This window comes from Erithacus rubecula (assembly GCF_903797595.1).
Source record: "Erithacus rubecula genome assembly, chromosome: 12".
Taxonomy (NCBI): Eukaryota; Metazoa; Chordata; class Aves; order Passeriformes; family Muscicapidae; genus Erithacus; species Erithacus rubecula.
This window is the reverse complement of record NC_136664.1, coordinates 11,329,264-11,356,075: the sequence shown is the minus strand read 5'-3', so window position 1 is coordinate 11,356,075 and position 26,812 is coordinate 11,329,264. Positions and strand designations below refer to the sequence as shown.

At 34.7% G+C, this 26,812-nt stretch overlaps 1 long non-coding RNA gene across 1 annotated transcript; it reads right to left on the bottom strand.

Annotated features, from left to right (window-relative positions):
* Positions 1 to 2,068: 2,068 nt before the first annotated feature.
* Positions 2,069 to 23,058, bottom strand: LOC306807193. Its single transcript, XR_013775657.1, has 3 exons — positions 22,883 to 23,058; positions 7,561 to 7,635; positions 2,069 to 2,157 (listed from the first exon to the last, which is right to left on the bottom strand). It is a non-coding gene; the product is annotated as an uncharacterized lncRNA (long non-coding RNA).
* Positions 23,059 to 26,812: the final 3,754 nt, after the last annotated feature.

The window sequence follows — 26,812 nt, the reverse complement described above, 5'->3', positions numbered from 1 at the left end:
GAATTTTATCATTCCTTTCACCCTACTAGTAATGAACAAATTCACTGCTTATTACTTTGGACTTGATCTCTAGCAAAACACTACTGGAACAAACAATTTGATTTGTCAACACCTTTACAAGGACTCTTCAATCAATGTCACAAATCCAAATTTAAGCAGCAAAATACATTTGACTGCAAGACCCCAGACTGATTAGAGCTTCGAGTTCAGTGAATTGCACCAGACAGGACAGCAATCAGATTATTAACTCCACTTGAAAATACTCTCTGCTGCCTGGGATTAGCATGCATATTTTGATATAGATCGATAAGCAATCTCCTTTCTATAAGAAATGCCTGCAACATTCATTTGGCTGATCAAAGGTATATATCAGCTTGTTGTGACAGCTAGCTATTGTTTTCCTCTTTCTTTACAGGAGAGTCTCTATTAAAAAAAATCCCTGGCTCCCTTTCACCTAATAGTGGAAGTCAACAGAGAGTCACAAAATTCCATCTCCTCAATGCCGAAACACAATTAGTACAGAAGGGACTTTTGCCTTTTTGTGGTAACTTCACTTTCCCTTCTTCATTCTTCCTGTTCTCCCTACCTCCCTTATTCTGAAACTATGAATATTCTTTTCAAGCCTTCCAAACATTTTCATTATATTTTTCTCTACCTCGCTCACAATCTAATTAGAAAAAAAATTATATTTAATTTTTTTTTTTTCACTAGAACAATATATTTCGTTGTTTTGGATTAAAAATAAACAACTTTTTATGCTAAGATTCATACAACCATTTCCAGTTAACTCATCAGAGAAAGAAGGCAAGATACTTTCTGCATAAGGTAACATGAACACTTACATGATCTCTGGAGTTTATTGCATCTGCAAACTAAAAAACCAAAATTTTTTCAAGATAAAAGCCAAATTTTTTCAAGATAAAAGCACAGGCATTTCATCCCTCCTCTAATTACATATGAAATAACTCCTATCTCATCTGAGCTTTTAATCTTTTTAATAAAAAGACATACTTTAAAAAGACAAACAGCTTGCAAAGTACAGTCAAAAGTGAGTTTGCACAAAACAGACACTATGACTCAAGGAGGTGGTCAGAGAGCCAATGTGCACTTTGATCTTCTGAGCAAGAGGTACTCTGAGATCAACACGAGAAAAGAAACCTAAAATTAAAGTGGGTTGTTTTTTTTTGTTTTTTTTTTTTCCCATCAGCACTGGCTCTTGAAAGAAAACAATCCAACCCAGATTCAGTTGCTGGACTGAAGCACAAGAGAGAAGAGTCGCCATCCGCACCCATGCTTCAAGGACAGACACAAAAACCAAGGAACTTTCACTGCTGGTTTTGTAACTTTTTACAGCTGTTTACAATTTTAATTGGTGATCTTCCTAACCAAATATTTCTAAAATAGAACTCAGTAACAGTGCACTGAATTCTCATCCCACTGAACACAGTGAGTCTTTCCCAGTGCCAATGGCTTTGCTCCTCTGCCTTGTCTTGAAACAGCCTCCAAGGACTCCCCCTATGCTCCAGGACTTCTGGAGAGAGTAAACACTTTTTTTTAATCTGTGTTTACCTCCTGACTGATGCAGCTCCTTCACACTTCAGAGCAACACACGAGAACTGGACTCACAGTCTGAATCTGCTCTAGTACATATAATTTCCAGGCATTTATCAGCATTAATTTTAGTCACTTACAATGTTCCAAATACTTTTATCACAACACTGGGGTTTTTTTCCTACTTCAGGCCTTTCCCAGCAGAAGTTGGACATCATTTTCTAATGTCCTATAAATAAAATAGTTCCTTCATCACTGAATCCCTATAGAAAATCCTCAGAAAATCATGTTAACTCAAAATAAGCCTAGGTTTCTCAATACCACAGAGACATGAATTCATACAAAGCAATTTAATCCATGTATGTGTACCTAATATATACTATATTAACTAAGACAAGAGAATTTATCATATTCTAATCCTTGTTAGACTTTTTTTTTTCTCACAGCAATTTTCAAACGTATAATTTCTGGTGTCATATAACTGCAACAGAAACTGTTATGAATAATATGTCATCTCTTATTATTATTTCAAATTAATAAATTTATTCAAAAAGAGCAATCTGTAGGCTAGAAGATGCAGGAAGTAAATTCCAGGTAATTCTTTCACTAAAGATACAAACAAAAAAAAGAGTATTTTAGGTGGAAGCAATTTCATCCATTGAATTTCAGTATTAAAAAAAAAAATACTACTTGCAACTTTAAAAGACAATGCAATAAAAGGCAGTATTTAGGAAAAGATAATTTGTTCTTCATTTCAGCTCCATAACTAAAACTTCATGTGGCAGTGTATAGCAGAGCATGGATTTAGCTTTTGTTGGCAGTTTTCACTGTATTTTAAGTGCAAAGGCTTTCTGAATGATAGGTATAGAGGGGTAAGGGAAAAGGAAAAGAGTCCTATGAATACCCAGCAGTAAGCCCTACTTACTTTCCAAGGTGATTTTTTTCTTCTTGCAAATAATCCTTTGGCTATACAAGATCAACATCAATCTCCCTCTTCAGTTTATCAAGGAAAAACTTGTATAGTGATATTACCTGGAAAGCCTAGACATCTCTTTATGACATGAAAGATTAAATTTAAAATGATTATCCAGATTATTGATTCACTAAGAGGATCCATGGATTTAATAATATTCTTAAAGCAGAACATTAAGATATATAAGGATACACATACAGACATTTGCTTGTACTTCCTGAAACTAGTGGGAAAAACAGGCACTGCTTTATGACCTTTTGCAAACCCAGGATATTTAAATTGATAACCAAGTTGTTTTTCTTTACTGGCTCTTCAGCAGACACAATCTAAATCTAATTAACTGCAGATAGCAGCTTCATATTTGATTAAGAAATCTTACATGGAAAACCAAGGATTTTAAGATACAGGTTCTAAATATTTAATCTTCTTAACATGTTTATGATTTCTCTAATGCAGCATGTCAAATTTAGCAATACATAGACTGATTTTTGCTGTGAAATTCTATAGAGATACTCTTGTGTCAGACATAACCTTTCTTTTGAGCTTATTATTAATGATAAAAGATAAATTAAAAAGTATACCTTCAGTACCATATTGGGTAGAGTGACTGCCTCTTCAAAAAAATCCCAACATGTTTATAAAAGGGATTATGAATATATATAATAAATGTTTAATATTTTCTATTTAATCTAATAAGCCTTTGGGTTTCTCTAATTAATGGCTAATACTATTGACTCAAACACTTTATAAGGCACTCAAAGAAGGCATCTTATCATGTAATTATATAAGAAATTACAAGGTTAAATTAAAATTAAAAGTGAAAATGCTTATTAAATTACTTTTATAAAAAATTGCTACTTTTTACTTGACACAAATGTATTTCACAGGACAATTTGCTCAAATACCTTCACAGAACAATGTGCTGGTGCAAACAACTTAATTCTATTTCCTATAATTTGTGTTACACACAGAACATAAATCAGTCTCCTCACTCCTTCTTCAGCACCTCAGCCTGACTGTAAATACACTTTGAAATAACTCCATATTGGTAGAATAGCTCATTTTGCTAAAGAAACTCAGTGTTGGCTGCCTTCCCAAAAGCAAGCAGTTTTCTGACAAGGAGCATACATTTGTGTTCACAAACAGGAAGAGATGAAGCCAACATCCCTCCCCTTCCATCAGTCATTTCCCTCCTTTGCAATGGCTTAATTTGAGTAGTAGCTTGATTCCCTCTTGCATACCTAGAACTACAGCAGACTGTGCAGAAGGGCATTTAAAATTACAACATAACCCAAGCAGAAAAATACAAATAAAAATAGCCATTTGCACTTTTAAGTACTTAGAGTGTATATTACTCTACTAAATCTGAATTCATTGATATTTTTCATCTTTGACAAAAGAGGAGGCATGTCGCATTCATTCTGAAGGAAATTAATCTTCATTAATCACAATGGCAGTATTATTGACACAATGCCCATATTAATTCAATTAGACACCTTATTTCTCTATTCCACACTAGTAATGGACTTGCTTCAAATTGAGAAATTATTTGTGCTAGCTATATTTTGGATGAAATCTGTTGTCTGAGTATACATTGGCAAATTGTTAGGAGACACAAAATCTTATTTAGGGGCATAAAGGAAATTTAAAAAAAAAAAAAAAAAAAAAAGGCATATGAAAATATCATTAGATGTACCAGAACTGTTGTGGTCATGCTTTTAAGACAGGTCCTGTATATAGTCCTGCTTCTAAACATGCCAATACATACTTCTAGCTTGAATTTTTTTTTTTTTTTTTGGTGATCTAGGCTCCATACTATTAAACCTGAAGATAAACAATCTCATGCATCTGGTGATCTTCAACAGGGTCCATTTTGGATCTCTTACCTGTAACAGCTCTAAGCCTGTAATTGCATCTTAAGAAAATCAGTGGCTTAATCTGTGATATTTTATCCAACTTCTCAGTAAGAAAAACTCATAGCGTCAGAGCACTCAATTGTGTTGGGGATCTGCTGCAGTACTGCCTTTTATTTGCTGCTTTAGGACACCGAACACAATTTCCACCCCATGCCCAGATATGATACACCCATACTGTGAACAGCTGTGTCCCTGTGTACAGCAGCTTCTAGTTCCATACTCTGGCTCCATCTGACTAACTCTCAGGGTAAACGAGAATCACAAAATGGCTGAGTTGGGAAGGGACCTCTGGAGGTTGTATGGTCCCACTTTCCTGGCTCAAGCAGGACTAGGCAGAGCTGGTTGTCCAGCTGGACCATGCCCAGCCTGCTTTTGGATATCTCCAGAGGGGAAGACTCCACAGTCCCCAGAAGCTGGTCTCATTTTCAGAAAGCTACAGAAACAAACTGGAATTACAATTTTGACATAAAACTCCCCAGCACAAGTCGAACACAAATTTAATTCATTGTATTAGGTATGGCCATTTGTAATATAATTACCATCCTATATTCAAGATCTGGAAGAAGTGTGACCTTGAATGTATAAATTAAAGCAGTTTTTTCCTATTTTAGTTTGTCCAGAGCTAATGTAATCAAGCAGTTGGAAATAAAAAGTGTTGTGTTACTTGTATCACATAACTCCTTTAACATTTACTCATCTGCAGAAATACCAAGAGCCTGAAAACTTTATGAACCAGGTTCTGCACCTTCATAAAAGCCTCTTACACACATTTTGTAACACTACCCCTCTGTCCTTCCCCCCCCCAGTTTGGACTGTGCTCTGCTTCACCTAGTACCCTCTTGAAAAGAAGTAATTTAAGAGGGTGCAACTGGGACGATGTGTTATACCACTGAAGGGGGAAAACAGTCCTCCATTTACAGCTCTTCACTAAACTTACATTTCATCTTGCAGGTTAAATGGAGGTTCTTCCTAAAACATTGTCAATTCCCATTTATTTGTAAAGACTGAGAAAAGAACACATTTATGAATACTCAAACACCAGTGCTTCTAGCAATCATTCCACAAATCTTCAAAATAGGAATGTCATTTTAACTCTTGACTATTTCAGACATATAGATGTCTGTGACTATGCTAAAAATCAGATTTCTTTAGCAGTATAGAACTGCTGCCTTTCAGTATTCCTTCACCTGCCTCATGCAAGCTGCAGAAGCAAGGAACACCAAGTCAAACAAATGTCAATGTGTGATCAGTTACAGAGTTTCACACTTAAGCACCTCTTAAAAATAGAAGAAACTACTCTTTCAGGCAGAAGACAAGCTGCCTCTACAGAGAAGGAGGAGGAAAAAACCCACAGCCCCACAGGTCCCTCTCCTTCTCACACAATTAACACAACAAGAATTTTCCAGAGCTGCTTGGCTCAGCTGAAAGTCTGTCCTGTAATAAATGCATGAACACAGAGAGACACAACACATCAGAGCTGCACTGACACTCATCTGGGCTCTGTCTTTTTACTTATTCAAGAATAAACCAAAATGAATCAGGTGCATGAAACACAAGTTCCTGGTGTTAAACCACTCTTACTAATCTTTTAAATGCAAATATTGATAAAAATATATCCACTGATAAGACAGAGACATTCAACAATTTCAGTGATAATTTCTTTGAACTAAAGATCTTGGATATAAGGCACTGGACACTATTGTTTTAAATAAAGGTATATTTAGACTGTCAATCTGAACAAGCAGGATATACTAAAAGAAAACAAGATAACAAGATTAAATAATGAAGATCATGTCACACACTAATAAAGGGAGATAATAAATCTGCATTCAAGAGACCAGAGAACATAGTATCTATTTTTTTATACCCAGGTCACTCTATAAGAAAAGAAAACAAACAAAAAAAAAGTAGCAGGAAAGGAGAGGCTGGCTTCAGACTGATCGCTGCTGAACTGCTGAATGTGAGAGGAAAAAGAAATTTAATCTGCTCAGGACACTTACTCCTTATCATATTGTGTCTTCAAAAAAAGATTTAATTACTTAAGCTTGGATATATTTGTCAGTATATGGCAAGTTACTATATTGGGATTAATGCTCTGAAGCATCTTCCTTTGTCACCTGAGATTTTCCCTGAGTGTGTCTCATGTATAACTAAATACCATGTTTAGCAATGAGTCTTATGTAAGAGTCCTTCTGCTTATGTTTCCACAGAGCTTATGCTAAAAACAAGTGACTGATTTAAGTGACATTGGGAGGCCCTTTGAGTGTAATTCGCCTTATTATCTTATCAGTGGTGAAGTCACGGAAGTGTGAATCTTATCTAAGGATTACATCTGGCAAGGATCATGATTAAAAAGATAGTATCTCATAATCTATCTCGAATTGTTTACAGTATTCATGCTATTTATACCCAGCATACAATTAAAAGCCACACCCTTGGCATGCAGGTATGTAGTTTTGACTGCACGCTCATATAAACAGTGTTACAGAACTCAAATCATGTTCCCCTCAAGAATATTACAAAAAGTAAAGGAGTGAGCTCAGGAGGTAAAAAGACAAAAAAAGCCTCACAATTTGTCTGAGCACAAAAAAAAAAAATCAAAATAATCCAGAATGGAATGGAGCACAGTATCAGTATGCAGGGACAGAAAGAAGCAGGAATTAATTCTTTCTGATACCAAATAATTTCATCCAGTAAGTAAAGTTAGATATGCAGCACTCCTGTTGTTTTGAAAAACTTTCATTTCAGGGTAGCATTGAAGAGTAGTCTCAGGAATGCAAATAAAAATTCCTGAATTTCTCTAGCACTTGAAAATCTGCATTATCTATGAACTATTTCAACTGTATCAGACACCTGTTTTGTTCAGTATGTTTGGAATCTACTGTTTAACCAAGATCCCTGTAGGTGGTACACCACATCCCTGCACAGCCCTAGCAACTTATTTAGGGACTCTGCCTGGGCCCAGGTACCAACAATGTAAATCACACAGATAGCACAGATGCAATATCAGGATTTATAATAATATAGAATCTACATCTCTTACTTATAGTATATTCTGAATTGCAGACCAACTGAAGTTAGCTGCCAACTGCACCGAGGTAAACTCCATTTCTTAAACACAAAATTACAAGATGCAATCTCAGGGCTCTGTGGACAGCCTTGGTGGCACACATACCCACCAATTTTCTGGCAATCCTGTAAGGAAAACAGACATTATTAACAATAAGAAAAAACATTGAGCTGATACCTAAGCAAGAGCTGAAGTCCTTATGAAATACTCTACATATTTTCTGTATTTAACCATATAATCAACCCCTGTACTAATCAGAACTGACCTTTAGATTATGTGCTCCTGTCTTTAATCCAGACAAGAAACAACTCCCATACCAGCTACTGACTCCTTTCTAGGACAATTACTTCACTCTTCACTTCAATGGCACAGTTAGTGTTGTCTTATCACAGGACCATTTACATACAGAGACAGCACAGCACAGATTTTACACACTTCTCAAAACTGCTGCTGACATTCTTTGTACACAGACACATTTTAAAAACCCCCAACCAATCAACCAACACACTGATAGTGTAGACATGACTATGCAGCACATGGTCCAGACTAAGGAAGGGGAAAAGTATAGTTCTGAGGGAATTCACATCTGATGGCTTCAGAGTTATCTTCCTGTTCTATGCTGAACTCACAGGTGAAAAGCTCATTCTTCAGCTTTGGAAGGGCAAGGCAATTTTGATTTTGTTTACAGCAAGAGCAAATGGCACATTAATTCTGAAGTGTCCTTTGGCCATCTAACTACCACTCCATCTAGTTAAGTGGTAATTAGACATTTCCTGGTATGCAAACCTCGTTTATGCTTTCTTTACCGCAGAAATAAAGTATTCATAAACTAAAATCAAAATGCCTTCCAACACCATCCACCTTGTAAAATAACTCCCCGTAAAGAACAAATCTAACATAGTAAACTAGCCAGTGGCTTTCCAGCTTTAAAGGGCTAATAGACAGCCAGCTGTTTTCCATGCCATTAAAGCAGTCTGATAAACTCCTTATGGCAGGTGAGAGCTAGAATGTGATTTAATAACTACCAAATTAATAATTTACAAGCAAATCTTATTTTACCTGGAATATTTTATGTCATAATTCAAATCTTCAACTGAACTAAGACTAGAACAACAATTTATAACTACCCATTTTTAAATAAATTAATAAATATATTGTGCTGTTCAAACAATGATTGTCATTTTTATCGAAGCAATTGAGCAGTTGAGCACTTCCTGAATGGCAACAAGTTTCTACATCATACAGCTGACAGCTCATCTTGAGCTGACATAGTACAAGCCTTAATTTCCAGAGAGCAGTCTTCCAATACAGGAGAACACAAACTGTACTGGGTGAGCTGAGGAAGTATTTCAAAAGCAAAACAACTGCCCCACACATGGTCTCAATACTTTGTCCCCAGAAAGCTTTAATCAGGATTACATTTTTGCATTCAATACATACTTATGTCTTATCTCCTGTAAGGTTGTTAGCTTACCAGACCCTGAAGCTGTTTTACTACTAAAATATCTCACCAATGAGCACCCACAGCTTCCTATAATCAGTTCTCTTTAACTTAAGCATATTAAAGAATCAATATTAAGAGGGGTAAAGAAGTGTCATCCTGCAACATTGTCTCTGGTTGCAAGAGTCAGGTGAACTCAGTGTTTAACTCATGGTACTTTATAACAAGAAAAACACAGTTTACTAGTAGACAGAAATGAGAAAGAACTATTAAAGAGTAAGAGAATATCTATCTATTAATTAAGGTCTTAGAGGTGGGAGTGCCCAATTACAGTACTACTCCAGTAAATCTGCATAATTTTAAATATAAACCTGATTCACGGGAACCCCTACTTCATTGCTTCTTTCATAAATTCTGTGTAAACCATACATCATAAGAAAACAATAAGAAAGGGTTTACATAACAGCATTAAAATGGAATATTATGTTGTCATGACTCACCTGCTAAAGGGAAAGCCTCCCACTGCTTGCAACTAGAGCCAGATTCATCATCTATTTTGCAGGCAGATTAGATTTGTGAGAGCACAAGCAAAACACGAATGCCTGGAAAGTTATGCAATGCTTCTTTCTAATACTCTGCTAGGCAAAACCTTGATGAACATAGGAATGGGGCACAGAATTTCTTAGTGTGTCTTTGGAATCTAAAGACCCATTTTCCTTGATACAATTTCTGTAGCAAATTGCATGTCAAAAAGTTAACCGATGTATGAAGAGTTTTTATTTCTTATTCTTGCAGTGGGAAAATTAGGTGCAAGTTAAACAGAACCCAAGCTCAGGAGAAAAGAAAAAAAAAATTGAGAAACAGAAGTGTCTTGGAGAGCAATGACAAATGTAACCTGAAGGACAGGTACTAAAGAAACACTAGACTTGCTTCTGTGACATAGACCAGAGAGATAACTGTGACAGAATCTACTGCAACTACAGTTAGTTATTAAACTACAGTTTTGAGGTCAGGCCTCAGAACTGAGGAATATTTACCCATCTGCACTTTAAACACAGAGAAAATTCTTATGCTAGGAAGCTTTTCTACTTTTCTCTTCGTACCTGCTTGTCTTTCAGTGAAACAAAAGTAACTCAAAAGCCCTGATCCTAAATAATCTAAAGGATTCAGGTTTTATTTGCTTCCATTCAAACAAATCAACTACTACATAGGAGCTGACCCCTGCCCTCAAAAATGATCTATACTTTCTGCAACAGTAACCAGCCAAAACAGGATTGCCCCTTGAAAACCATAAAATGATACATTTTGCAATCTCCAATCACAGTCAAAATCAGCTTTATTCCATCAGCACTCCTTGATGAGGACTTTTTTTCTCTGCAGATTTTCTATCTACTTTTTGAGTTTTTTAAGCACCCACACCAACATCACAGTAATTAAGTCCTCAGTTACACTTCACATTCTCTAAAAGTTTGAGACTCTCACTTATTTTTAAAAGTACAGAGAAATATCAAGGGCTAAGGCATCAAGTAGTTGATAATTCATAAGATCCAGTTCTTTCTGCTCCATGCCCTTCAAATAACTTCAGTTGGGGTGCTAAGCTCTAGATTGCTGTTTGACAATCAAATTTATTATAAATCTACAGCACTCAGAGCTGTAATGAATGCCATTTTAAAGTAATGCTAATGAAACAGAATGAAAATGAAAATATTTTAGACAGTATAGAACATTCACAAAGCCTTACTATTGCCTACCAATTCTAGAAGCAAACCTGATGTCTTCTGGTTGGAGTATGGAGCATGACAACAATGATGTGCTTGACATGAATGGCATTAAAGGTTAAGGCTCTCAGTGAGGATGGTCTGTGCTTCCTAAATAAATGGAATAGTGCTTTGAAATGCTGTAAGGTTTTCTAGAGCAACAGAGATGCAATAGACTTCTGCAAGGACAGTGCAATCTTTTGAAAAAAGAGGCAAAACTATAAAGCTGATTTTTCTATAGCTGATTTTTCATAAATGTATGACTTTCCTATAACACAAACATAAATGTCTGCTAGCTCACATGCATATTTTAGAAAAAACCAAAGGAAGTTATAACATTTTCCTAAAAGTATTATACAATCCAATTAATTTTACTTAAAAATATATGAACTAGTCTTGATAACTAATATTATTTAAGCACCTGAGTTTAAAGTTGACATTTAGACAGCTTTATTTCACATGTATATTTCATACATGTAGGCTAAGAAAAAGTGTTGCTATTCAACAGAAGTATGACTTCATCTAGCCTTAAAGAAGTGCTCTATTTAAACCCAATGTTTATATGTGACAGAATTGAAAATTATATCTTTGAAGTTAAACAGGAACTGAATTTGCAGACAAAGCACTACCCAATCCTGGTTCTGCTGAGCTGCTGACCTAATACTCCACCTGAATTAATGAGGACCATGCCTATGTAAATCAAGCCTGTGTTGTCCTCTCTGGTACAATCCAGCAATTTCAGTTTCAAGGAACAAAACCAACAAGTAAACATTCCTAACAGGCAGACCTTGAACACACTCCTAGAAATGTGAACTTACTGTGATCCTTGAATAGGAATTAAGTTGCTAAGAGATATCGGTTACACATTGCTTTCACCCTTCAGTTTATTTGAATAAAACCACATTTTATGTCCACTGTTGCTAGTCAGTTTTATTTCTTGCCAGTAGACCTCTTAACTGAAATTATGCTCCCAATTACAACCTTTAAAATCAACAGCATTCAGGGTAATATAGCTGTACAAATCTCCCTCACTAAATCTGATGAAAAATTGATATGGATGAAGAGGGGAAGAGAGAAAAGAAACATTCCAGGAAATATCTTTAAAGGGTGGATTTTACTATAAGCTATCTAAAAGCATGAAATTTAGAATAACTATAGCTCATGTCAAGATTAAATCGGAGGAAAATTTTCTCTCAACCTACATTTCAAGACAACCACAGAAAACATCTATAAAGCATTTGTCATCTTTCAATTCTTTGTAGGCAATTGGAATCAAGATCATTTAATATGTTCTGTGTTACATGAAAATAATCATACCATTCAACTGAATTGCTTTGCATGGACTTCAGGAAAACATTTTAAGGTATTCAGAAATACAATCCTTAGAGCTCTCCATGATCATACACTTTCATTTGCAATGTTCCTTCCCCTACACTGACTTACATGGTTGCAGCATCCAGTAGCCATGCTCAGTGCACACATCTCTAATTCTCTATGCAGGCAAATAACAAAGGAGGTTTTTAGGAACAGGCAGACTTTTTTTTTTTAGTATTTTTCTTATACGAGACAATGACTGAGATGGGACCAACCTGATCCTCTTTTATTTCTCAGTATTTTTTTCATCACTTACAGCTATAACCTTTAGCTTCTTCACAAGCAATTCCACAGTGCAGAATTTTATTTTGCATGACTGCAAGAATCCACAGAACATATACAGAAATATCAATTTATCTCTAAAAGAATAACTGGTACTTTAAAAATCTTTCTGAAAAATAAGCCATATAATTTTTTAACACCAAAAATGTCTTAAATACACTCTGTAGGTCTGCAGAGATTTGGGGCAGGATGGGGGGAGAGTTAATGTTCAAATGCTGTAGTGCACTCTACACACAAACAGTAATAAAAATCTATCACTTAATCATTTACATGTTGTGTAAAACAGCAGTCTCCTTTTAGTTAAGAGCTGCTTTATGTCGTTTTCATCGATACAAATGTTGCCCAAGTGATTGTGTAGGAGAATACAAGAACAGACTGTAATAAAATTAAAAATAACTTTCCAAGGAAATAGTATTTGGAAGGATTAATTACAGAAGTTCAAACAGGAGGCCATATGCTTTCCCCTCTCTTTACTATTGAACATACAGTATGCCTGTAATAAAACAGGAAGGGGAAAAAAGCTGGTCAAAGCAAACTGTTTCAAGTACCAGGTAATGATTCAAGATATCTTTACAATTTTGTGTGCCTGAATATAGTTTATCTATTCATTTGACTTCTACATAAAAATTTTTATCAGCTGTGTTCATTTGTGGAATAAAATAGTTAGCCCTTTGCCAGTACTCCCATATAGCAGGTATTTCTTGAGTGCTAAATACATGAGTGAAGTTGGTAGTGTGAGTATACTTCCTCTTTATTTCAAATTCTCTATTCCAAATGTAAGATTTACTTCCAAGAACACAGAGGCTGTCAAAGATCACGGCTGCAACCAATGCAAGCAAAAGAACTTTGCTCAAGTTTACAAGAATCGGGTACTTTTATATGTTTTCCATTTAAAATACTACATAGGAAAGAAAGTCACTGACTTGACAAAACTTTGCTAAAAGTTCAAACTAACATGCTAAAATAGAGAAGTATATGTTCAAGTGTTTTTCTGATTTGGGGTTCAAAGGCATAGCTTCAGAAAACAGGTTACTTTTTCATTTGCATGAGAAACCCTTTCCTTAATTTAATTAGTTCAATATTTTCAAAACCATAACATTGATTTTGTAAACAACTTGATGGAAGCTAAATAAAGCAGAGCAGAGGTACAAAAATAATCAGAGAGACTTTTATCTCAACTAAGTCATACACAAAAGAAGTTAAAATTATTCACACAACCAGTATTATGGGTGCTGCCTTTTTATTCAACTAATTCTGTAGGGTTTTTAAACTGCTAAGTTACCTGTATGTTTCGGATTAATTCCTTAAAAAGTAGATAAACAAATAAAAATTCTGTTTAAGGGTATGATGAAAAACTCAATGATATAAGTTAACAGTATTAGAGATCCCAGTGCTGTATGTCCCCAGAATACAACACTAGAAGAACAGATATGTTTTAGTTCTTATTCCATGGGAGCCATTAAAAAAAAAAAAAAATACAAAACCAAAACAAAACAAAAAACCCAAAAAACAAACAAAACAAAACAAAAAACCCCCAAAACCCTATTCAAAACAAAACAAAAAACCCCAAAGGAGAATAAAACCAACAACACCAAAATCCAAACCTCCTCTTTTCACTTCCATAAATTAGTGAAGAAAAGTTGTGTTAAGCCACAAGTACCCATTTGAGGAAAGTGTCTGAAACGCCCTGTGCTCTACATGTAATCATAGTTTCTTTGGAAAATAATTTATTAAGAAATGCTAAACTGTTATAGATAAAAAAACCATAAAATTACCTGATAACATATTATTCAAGTATTTGATTTGAATACACAGCTATAGAAACAACCTATACAGTTGTTAACAGTTATTAGATGACAGGAAAAACTGGAATTAATTTTCTTGTTCTCTCCATTTCAGTCTGAAACTCTGTTTTATGTAATAACATAATGATGCACTCGAAGTTTTTTACAAATGTAAATCCATCACATCTCAAGTGAAAAATCCACCAAGTGTAAAGCTGGTTTCTATACTGATAAACGTAATGCACTACTCTGCTTAAATCATAAGGGAATAAGGCACTTAAAATAGGGTGTCACATTTCAAGGTAATAAATAGCAGATTGATTCAACCTCCCAGTTGATCCCGCAGTTTACTTACATACAAGATGGAAAATAAAGTACTAAAGCCACTGTGATTTACTTCTCAGAAATGAGACACTCTATATTAGTGTAAATGAATGCAAAAGTCCTGCATTGACAATTTATTATGTTCCTAGGCTAAGCCCTGATTAGATCAGATTTCAGTCTTTCTGAGCACACCAAGAGCACCTCACTGCAGATTCCAGTCAACACTATCAGCCATATGTATAAAAATCAAGCCTAAACAAAACCAAAATGATCCCACCACAAAACTCTAAGGCAAGTTTCTCCAATCCATTATTTTTCAAATCTTGTTTGTCTCCTAATTTGTCAATATCTAGGGAAAGGGGTTCTATCTCAAGAGAAAACTCATTACTTAACGAGCTGGCATATACAATAGTATTTTACTGGTTTTTAGTAGCTATTTAAAGTAGCTATCCATAATTTTGTGGTTTTTTCTTGTCTCATAATAATATACTTTCCTGTGATTTTGCCAAAAAATATTCATAGCAATACCATCAAGCAATACCTTTTACAACAACATGCATTTATCTCCAGAAGATATCCCAGGATTAACAGAAAACAGTCAGCAATTCCACTTCAGTTTCTAGTTTGTGTCAATTAGTGCAATTCAAATGTTTCAAAGAGTTCTGCTCTGCTTATTCCAGCAGGCACATTGATATTATTATTTCCACAATAGCTCAAACACCAAAATGGATGTCCATTTTTTAACAGAAAGCACAGGAGATTCTAAACCAGCAACATTCCTTATAGTCCTATGTGAAAAACAGGGAAAACTAAAGTACACAGGACAGCAGGTGTCTGTGCACTTGGCTACATGAGCTCAGCCTCAAGGACTTCAAGGCCACAGAAATTCATGGCCTTTGGTTCAGGAACTGCATTTGAATTTAAAGGTATCTCCACCAATAAACTCAAGAGAGCATCAGAACCATTTCAGAATTCCCAAACCTAGGGTAAATCTCTTACTCATGGGACCTGAAAATGTTTCAAATTTCACACCACAGGAACCACTTTCCTCAGCCTCTTTTCTTTTTAGGATATTTTGAATAAAAATATAATTCACTTTTTACCACTCAGTGGCTAAAAAATATGTAGATTGTGTACTGGTAAGATGTTTGCTTATATAAGTATATATGCATATATGACTTTAAATAATAGGAAAAAATCAGTTTTTTTAGTTCATCCATATGATATTTCTCAGTCCATAGATATGCAAACAGCTGCTTAAACTGCATCTCCCTTATATTCAAAATTACGCAAGATCTACCTTCCAAGGATGTTTGTTAAATACAGTGCTTCTGCAAACAAGAAAACCCTAAGTGTCTGGATGAAAAATGGTCATGTACATTTTCAAGAAAATGCAGTGCTGCTATAGAGTACTAGAATCAGTAAAATTTCAGTACTGTTCTAGTTAAAAAGTAGATTTCTATAACTCTCTAGTATCATTTTGCAAAATGTCTGATGTCTGCCAGTGAAAGGCCCTTGTCTTAAAAACCCAAACTGGCAGAATTTTTTTATAAAATGAAGGACCTTGAACAAGAACTAGGGAGTAATTCAGTACTTTAATCTACTAAATATTTTAAAGGTTTGTCATCTGCACTTTAATGTCTATCTTTTCACCAGGTGCATAATAGCTCTAACACTGTAAAAGAAGGAACTATACATATCTCCTATGCCATAAAACACTAATCAGTGCAAACTTCAAAGCTTTTACTTGAGAGTGTAAACTTCTAAGAAAGATTAGATAACTACTGAGCAGGTGCATTCCAGGAACAAAAATAGATGGAAACATAATAAAGGAAGCCAGACAAAGCAGTTGCTAAATAAAAATTCCCTTCTTATTAAAGAGGAATGACCATAGCAAAAAAGAAATTTAGATGCAATTACCATCTATTTTAAGGCTAGCCAAGCATTTTGTAGATATTTCCTGACAATATGAGCTCACCATCTGCACAAATACTGATATTCTCTTCTCTTGCAGTCTTATTCAACACAGTCTATTAAAAATTAAATAATGATAAACAAAGCACATTAAAGGGCACAACACACGGTCTTAAATTGCAGAATATTTTAAAATATTTTTTTTAAATTACTATTTTGTATAAAGCAATCAACCCTTGAACTACAGTGCTGCAATCACTGAAGCCAAAAGTTTCATAACCTCCTCCCACACATTCAAGTAATAGTCACATACTGAAGTACACACAGGCACCCTGGTGAATTGCAGAGCTAACCTAATGGGATAAGCTCACACTTAAGTATTTCAAATAAGTACTGTTCACTTCTTATTTTCCATTGTGAGCCAGAACTAACCACAAAGAGACAAACATAAGATATATATTATACATGGAAAATGTTGGTTTTGCCTTATGACAATGCATTTTATTGCCACACATCCAAACTTCTAGGAATTTGGAGGAATAAAAAAGCTTTGTATTTAATTTTGTCGTTTTCAAACAAAATGTTTGATTGTTCTCATGTGCGGAGAAGATGCTCAAATGACAATAAAGTGAGATCTTCATAAGAAGAAATAAAAGACGAGCTCACTGCCAGAACTCTTACCAAGATCTATAGAGCCAACCAACATTAGATGAGGGTTGTTTACAAAAACCTATATGTAATTATGACCTTTTTTAAATTCAAGTGAAAATTCTAATTTTTCTGTTTTCCTGAAATATCATATCCCTTTCCATCACATGTAAGCCCATTTTCGTATGTTTGGCTTGGGGTTTTTTCTTACAATTCTTTTCCTTTCTCCTCTAGAACCTCAGAGAGTTTGGCTCCATCAATCAGTCAGACCAATTAGATTTTTTTTGTCACCATATTCCATATCACAAAAACATTAGGTATTTATAACGGAGTATCTCTCTTTCTTTCAGAACAAATGGCCTGTTTTCCTGAGAAATGAAGTTGTTCTACCCTCATTACTCTCATTAACCTGTGAATTTAAATCAGCTAACACAAAGTAAAAGTTGCAGAAGCAGCTTGATTGGAAGAATGCTTTCATTATTTTTCTAGAACAAAAGTACAGAGACTTTAGATAAAAACTGATGAAGATGACATCTATGTAATCCATTAAACTGAACTGTTAATTCTGTACAAGTGTTTTTTGCAGAGGGCAGAGCAGAAGCATATTCTACACTGAAATTCCCACAGAACACACAATACAATGTCCTACCTCTCAGAAATTGTATTTACTAAATAGAAAACGAATTTTAGCTAATTTTGATCTGTGCAAAGAGAACAACCAGCATTCTAATACCATCCCATTCAAATAGAGATTTCTTTAGGTACTGTTTGAAATATCCCCCATGTAATTAATTGCTCAGTGAAGCACTCTCAAACTGCTTTTACAGTACAAGGCTCTGAGTAAAGCTGCTATTAAGTCAGCCATTGATGGGGATTCCACAACAAAAAAATCACATGTAAAATCCTGGGCATGCTCCCATTCACTGGAGAATTTATAGTGGTTAGTAGGCAGTAACCTTGCTCAAGTAGCTCTTCTCCTGGTGCATATAAACTAATTTAATACATTCACATCAACATCCTACATACCACATCCTTATCACACCACTGCCACTTCATCTTTTCTATTGGAATACTGTCACATTTCACTCCCAGAGAGCCCTTAGCATTAAACCAGAGAGAACCTGAACCATTATAAAATAGATGTGCCTGATCTCTCAGTTAAAAAATGTTAAAGTACAAGTGCAATTTAGTGGGACTAATAGATATTTTCTGCATTTTATTCAGATAAAGCTATTATCCCCATCTTTGCTTATTAAATCTACTAACAGCATAGAATCTGTGAACAAATAATCTGGAATTGTCTACTCACGATATTTTAGATACATATCTAACTAGAAAACCATCCAGTCAAATATTTTCAAAAGATGCTACCTCAGTTTAGCACAAAAAATCTTAGAATGTTCTTTTCAATTTCATTGTCAAGATAAAACAAAGTGCAGCATAGCAAAGAATATTACATCATTATGTATCTATCAAACATACCTGCTATGCAACAAACACCTGTATTACATCTGACTTCCAAGTAAACTGAAAATCAAGGAAAATATCAAACTAGGGGTTTTTTTTCTATTTCACTCAATTTAAAATGATATATAGAAAAATTTAGATAGCTTTTTAGCCCCCATTGTAGCTTTTACACATCGACCTGGTTCATTTGGAAGTGAGTTACCAGCAAAGCATGCACTTATACACTCAAGGTATACATACAACTTGGTGCAGGAATGTCATATACACCAGAGGAAATAAGGGAAACAAGAGTCTCCAGTATGGGGTTTTCCAGAGACCCTTTCCTGGGCTCCAGCAGGGCCTTCTCTGCCAAGGAAAGGCAGGGGAGCTGCCCAGACTCTCAACAGGCAAGTGGTAAGAATGCAAAAAAAGGGCATTATTCCAAAATCTGAGCAAGCACCTGCCATTCTGGACTGGTACCAGTCACTAATGGGCACAAAGGCATGGGATGTACCAGAGAAATTGGCAAAGAAGTCAGGGCAAGAGGATTGTTCCAGCAGAAGAAATCCCTCAATTTCAATGAGACCAAGCATAGGTACACATGCACTGTTAAGATCTCTATCATTCATGTTTCCTGACTGAGGACAAAGAAACCTGCAGGATTACAATTAGGTCACTTTAATTCAGAAATGTTGTTAATCCCAAATAATATCACAGTATTCTTGTTTCAGCTTTATATTTCTGGTAGCTATAAATAAAAAAGGGAATTGTATTGCAGACAGTACTTCTATCTCTTCTTCCCTGGGGCCACCAGACAGATGAAACAATAGTTCTCACTTTTAAAATGCCAACAAATCCAACCACAGATACTGTGTAAAGCAACAGGCACAATGCAAATTGAGCAAGTAAGGACACAATACAAAAGACAACTTTGCATTAAGGTGGCAACCTATCTAAATTACAAATGTAGGAAACCCTCATTTCTGCATTAAAATAATAAGTGATATAATAATCACTTTGTCTCCTTCTTTCTAAAGGAATAAGCCATTACCATGCTGTCTATAAAACTGTCACTTGGTGATGCTGCATAGCTGCTGCTACTGAATAGCAAAACTCATCCAACTTTCATTTATTTTGAGTTGTGAAAAAAGGAAACTAATGAACTGTGAATAATTAAGACATTTATAATACAAAACCAATATGTCTATATATGACCTAAGATTCTTATCTGATATGACTAAAATGATATACAAATAACCTAAGATTTTTAAGCATGGTGTCCTTAATTTCTTTTTATAGTTAGATATAATTTCCTTTTTTATATCAAATATTTAATATTCTAGGGATCATTTTCCTGTCAGCTACTCTAATTTAGCAGTGCAAAACAAAATGAGAAAACTGAAATACCTAAACCAAAAAACTTTATTTAACATACTATGTACAAAATAAACCCAGTGATTGCTTTTTCTGTGGAATAGGTATACAAAAGAAAATCAAATAGAATTCATCGAGACAGAAAGTGATGCATGAGGCTATTAACTTCTGAGACATGTCAATAAAAACAGTAAAGCAAGATACTTTGAGTCTAGCTCTCCTCCATTTGAGCAACTAGTTTAACTAGGTAAGAAAAAACTGCTTATTTGCTAGGCAGAAGCTTGGGAATATAAGAATATGTGCATTAGCTAGATATTTTTATTAAAGAAGAACACGTATACATATAAATGAGAAAATCTCAAATAGAAAGCACAACTTAAAACCACTTTTATATGAAAGCTTCTACTTTCAAGCAAGTATCTGCAAGTAACAAATATGGTTTTATAAAGCAACATACAGACAGTTCTAACAAGGACACTTGAACAATGAATGACAAACCCCACTTGTAAATTGACTCAGGCTATTCCCACAAACCTACCAACCCCAAATCTTTGTTCAGCAGATAATCAGAAAATAGTTTGGATCAAGAATTCTCCTACAGCAGAAGGGCCTACTGATATACAAGAAATGTGCTGTTTAAACAAAACTCTAACTGAAGCATAGCACCTCACACAGTAAGGATCCACAAGTAGTTATTATGGAGTATTGTTGTTAACAGAGCTACTCTTTCCCAAGTAAGTTTCCAAGCATTCTGTAGGTTTCCATCTTTATTTCACCTTACTAATTAGCACACTAGAAACTGAAATTTCCCCTAATAACAGTTATTAACTGGTAGCCAAAAGGCTTGCCCTTCCTATGCAATGACCAGGTCACACAAAGAAGGGGAAGGTGAGTAGCCATATTAAAATGCTTTCTCTTTCCCCAAATCCCTCAGGGAAGGTCCTTACCACTGTGCCAATAAATTTCTTATGGCTGCCTCCATCATAAATACTCTGATTAAAATGTAAATTCAACCAACCTATCAGCTTCCCATTAAGAGGACTCTTTAAAAACACCATTAATCAGCTGAGAGATATGTAGTGAAATACCACTTATCAATTCTAACTGCTTATGACAGTTAACAAAGCTTTATATTTGCCCCAAACATGTGCTGATCTATCAATTATGCCAGGGTTCACTCTCACGCTAATTGTACATTTTCTTCTCTAATGCATTTTTGCTGTTATCTCATAGGCTAATGAAAGCTGGGAAATCAATACATATAAATTATACATGCAAAGAAGGACTGCTGTGAACATAAAGTTTCTAATTAATTGCACTTGATTAATTTATATCCTTTAATTATCTTGCTAAGCCACAAACAACATAAATATCCTTGCAATCTGGTTATTGCTATGTCAGTCATAAAAAAAAGCAGACACAGTAAATCTATGAAATCCAGCAAACTCCATTGCCAAAAAACATGGTATGGCATAACACATAAATATAACTGGACTTACTCAAGACACCTATGAATAATTTTACTGTGACAAATTACCACTAAATATGTTGTATAGTTATTTGATTAAGGTTATAATGATATAACTTTACACGTAACATACAGGGTAAGCAAAATGCAGGCTTATCATGCAGCCTTATGGAGCTTCTTATTTGTATTTATCAAACAAATCTGCAATAGACATGTAAATGATATTGATATGTGATTGGTTACGACCAGGGATCCAATTATCAATATTTTAAATTAAGGCATTACTGCTTTTCTGCACTTAAGATTACATGGCAATTTGTTTGCAGAGTTATCTGAAAGCCAGAAATGCACACAATCAGAACCTAATAATGATATACCCAACTCTAGGCAGAGTTAAATAAGAGCTACCATACTGTCTTTTGTAAAAGGCAATTGGCCAAATATAAATTCTTCCATTATGTGAGTAGCTGTAACTGTAGAACTTCTTTTTCCTTTCAAATTTTGTCCCCTTTGGTAAACCAACCATATGTCACTGTTCTGAAATCTAATCCTATCAATCCACCAGACTTGCTCTTTGTCTTACACAACAGCATATTACTGAATATCTGTATCTACAACTTTCATAAACGTGTAAAAAGAAACTGTATCTGTCTACAGGGAGACTCAGACAGAGACCATCTGTCAGTGACTAAAGCTATTCTTTAAAAAAGAAAACATTCATCTGGGATTTGCCCTTTACAGAGTAAACCCACTTAACCTCCCAATAAGATTAACTGTTATTTGTTTCCATTAAACAAAAATGACCATGCTAATATGCATTTAATAGCATGAACAATGAGAGAAACATGAACTTTAACAATTTTTGAATTCATTAAAATCATGAAATATGTTATTTAACAGCAGCTATTTAATTATTCATAAATAAATTTTCTTTTGCATTATGAGCCTTCTTCCCTGATGTGGAGACTAAAAATATTTAACAAAACAAAAAATTAGGGTAAATATTGAAACTAAGACAGCATGCTCTTGAGTCTGCCACATATTATAGATAACAATGACTGTATATAAATTAAGTCTGAATAATACATATAAAAACCCAATACCTTTGGAGCACTGATGATTTTCACCTGTGCCCTCAACATGCAGGCATTTACAAAGAAAGGTATTTAACTAGATTGATTATACGAGGCTGTCTGAGTGAAGTTAGTGCAATGTAATGGAGACTGTACTCTGTGCTTCTCCTTGCAGCAGCACAAATCACTGAACCAGCCTGAAGCTATACAGAAAAATACCTTAATGTCTTCTCTTGGGCTGACAAAACACAGTAGTACTGCCATGTGAGACTCCCTCTTCTACTGGGGAAAAACACAGTAGGAGAAACCTTTAAATGTAAGCAGCCCCTTTGCTCCCAGTATAGTCTTATGCTTCTTTTGTCAGACAAAGTTAGTGAGATGTACTACAGTATTAAACAATACCCTAAAACAGGAAATGGTGAAGTGTAAAATCCCTCATACAATTAATTCCTGAGTCCCTGCCTTCCTGTTTTGCTCAAAACTCTACCTCTAAAGTAACCTAGATAAGAAGCACAAAAGGTGTCCTCATCTCCCTAGGAGAAGCTTGAGGTGAGTTCAATAAAGTCTGCTTCTACTGTAGGCATAATTCAAGTCTTACTGGAGCCAGTGGGAATATATTCAGCAGGTTCAGTTAGCTTTGCATCCAGCTTCCTTCATTAATGGCAGTGGTGCTCTGCAATCAATAAACATTAAGACAAAGCAATCATACAATCATTTTCTCAGTGAGAAATTGGCATATGCTATAAATAGGAATAAATAAATTGATGTAAGGAATCATTATTAAAATTCAGCACAGCTAAAGAAATTGTTCCTTCCAGAAAATACATGCTTCCTCCCTCCCAATATGAAGTGTACTAAGAAACAGAAGCAGAATGCTTTATACATGTAAGTCTCTACTTATTCTAAGAATCAACTGATGCCTTACTTGAATATACTGTATCTAATGATCCAACATCAGGGGGGAAAAAAGTATACAGAGTTATGTAGAAGCAGATACTTTAAACTCAGATTTAGTAGATACCAAATCTAGCTGAGGATGCATTATCAGTCATTTCAAATCTGCTAAAATCTCCTTGTATGGGACAGGTGGTAAGGCCGCAACTTTTAAAATAATGGAATCAATCCTTTGATAGCATTTGTGTTGGCTTCTGATCGTCCCCTGTAAGGGAGCAGCTTCAGACTGGCAGTGCCCAGTGTTTGTGTGCTGTCTGTAAAGCTACAGCTGGACAATGAACGTGGTGTTTTCATTACTTTACAGAAAAAACGGTGAAGAGTGAAATTGAGAAAGGCGTGAATTAACAAGGACCATGTTTGGCTACCGATAAAGTTGTGACATAAGATGTGCCACGTGCCAGACACTTCCAGCACAGAGCACTCAGAAGTCACTAAGAAGGAACTGAAGGCAGCAGGAAAATCCTTCATCCATCCAAACCTCATCAATTCATCAAGGGAAAAGCTCCGAAGGATGTAACTTCCACTAGAGTTCACTGGATTTGACACTTGAGATATAAAGCACCTAGATAGAAGCAGAGTACTGAGGTTTGACTGCAATTACCTTATCTTTCCTATTTTTAGTGACAGAACCAGATTATTTTAAGTGCATTTTATAGAAAACCCTTCTTTACTGAAATATAAAGACTGTAATAAAGACAATACAATGTTTTGAAACTGTTTTAAATCCTTCACTCAGCTTTGCTTCTACAGATTTAACATGTAGGGGTTCTAATCTTACTGCTACTAATTAGAGCTTTAGTGTAATTGTGCCAACAGGGTGCTTGGCATAATAATTACTATTGAGAGATTCTGGTGGAGCAGTAACATGCCCACATAATACAGATATGTCTAATATAATACAGCAGTCACCTTTGTATGTTGACTCTTAAGTTGGATTTTAACCAAGTAAGGGGTTATTTTGCCTCTATTATAAAGCTTGAAAGGCATATATGTATATATGATTTAGACATTCATTTTTTTTCCTTTTGATTCTTTTGAATACTAAATAGGCAGAAAAAGACTAGAAGGCACATATCTAGATGTTTATTTCACATCTTTCATAATTTAGTCTGGTTTGACATGGGAAAATGAACAAAAATGCTTATGTTGGCAGGTCATACTTCTAATGTAATATTAGACTTCCTTAGGATAATGTCCTCAGCTTCAAAGTTTACCATAATATACAATAAACTGAACTAAAAACAGAGGATGAGTAAGATTTAAAAATGTGCATTTAGAAAGTGCCTGTGCTGCATTCCATTACAGTCCTATTGGTTTTGAAACAAATCTTTATGTAGCTACTTGAATAAATCTATTCAGTGAAATACACAAGACGAAATTAAAGGACAATGCAGGATCACTAACAAAGATATAGCAGAGCATTTCTGATCCATTAGTAACATTTACTCACTTACTGTCTAACAAGCTTCAGATAATGAAACTTTGTTAAATATGTAAATCTAAAGTGAAAGAACACTTACCAGTATTGAGATGTGTTGTTTGGTTTGTGTTTTTTTAACCTCTAGAAATATCAGTTCAGGCCATACAATCATTAATAAAATAAAATCTTCATTATGGATATGACTACAGATATAAGAAGGACTTCAAGAGCAATTCAAACATGTGAACCTTGCACAATATAATCAGCTAAAAAGTACTAAGCCTTTTCTGACTAATTGAAGTATCTTTAAAAAAAAACAAAACAACAACAACAACAAAAATAAGTGAACTCTTTAAAATAAGAAAACATTCAGCATGGAGCCTGAAACAGAGCTTCATCCAGAACAGACAGGCTTGTTTTTACTGCCCCTTAGTGCTTCCCTTTTAAAGTGACAGGAAACCAATTTCTGATTACAAATCAATAGGTTACCACACTATCATCAGAGAGTAAATTCTGTTGTTGATATTAGATCATAGAAAAGGGTATCAGAAAAGAGCAGCTGTTGCATTTTGATGCATATAAAACCCAGTAAACAGGATTGCTTTTTCTGCCACTCTGCTTTTTCAAGGAACAAATCTTACAGAATAAGTCACATGTGGCTTATTTATCATTTGTAGGTCACCATCAGGAAAAACAACTGTGACAAATGTACCATACACACAAAGTGCATAAGTTTAAGTCTCAAAACTAAATACAGCACTGAAATGTGCTGTATTAATTAATATAATGGAAACAAAAAGTATGTATGTGCCTGTCACACAGAATACCTTTTGATGAAATCTCTTTTTTCTTTAAGCTTTTAAGATAATCTTAGAGAAATCATCAAACTATAAAAAGAAATCAATAAAACAGAAAAGGTTCCCATCACCCCTAAAAAAATCCATAACTTTTGCATTTTAATAGAGACACTACAAGACTATACCAGTCATTTTCTTTCTGATGTGTTCCTTTGATTTCACTCTTATCTCACAGGACTCTTGACTTTCCTGAGAAAGGGATTATTGAATTGTATGTCTCCCTCAGATGCTCTTGATCATTCAAGTAGTCTGTACTTAAGAACGTTACAGAGTCTGCTCAGCTGCTGGCTCCTTGGGAACTCATCAGGGACTGTCATCTTAATATTAATTGGGTTTTGTGCAGGAATCCAAGTCCCACAATGAGAGGGTTTCAAGAGAGAAGATTATGCCCAAAGCCAGATATAAAGACAAACATATTTAGCACAACAATTATGATAATTGCAGAAACACTCTGAGAAATAAGTAAATCTGATTAAGGGCACTTCTACATGATCAAATATTAATCTGATGTCTTCACTCTAACCTGGTTTGAACATAAGAGGCTTCTTATGGTTTTATGTATTAACAGATTTGTAGAAGCTGAACTCATAGTACCTAATAATATGGTACATCCAAGTCAATACAGTAAAAGGATCTTTACGGAATGTAATCCACTTAAATTAAAAATAGACACAGATTGAATCATAAAGCTTAAATTAAAATTGACATAGATTCAATCAATAAAACATTTTATATAAAGTCTTGAATAAACTACTGTAACATTTTTCAGTCTCATAGCACAATAACTTGTGCATATTTATTTTTATTGAATAAAGACTGCATCACTTCAGAATAAAATTATCATAAATACCACTCAAAGACTTAAAAGTAGTTTCCAGACTGACAAAACATATAGCAAATTAAACACACTTTTATTTACAAATGTGAAAATTATGTATCTTTAAAATATGTGTATTACTTGTAGAGATTTGATGTATACTTAAGTAATTTCATCTTTAATTTCACTCTGATTTATAGGAACTGTATGCAAAACTATATTTTCATGATGAGTAATAACACAGTGCCAGCAAAAAAAGTTTTTTGGCACTGATTTCTCTACATATACATTCATGCACATATTTGCATACAAATATATAGAAATACAGACACCTGAATTAAAAGTCCATACAAAATCATGTTTAATATT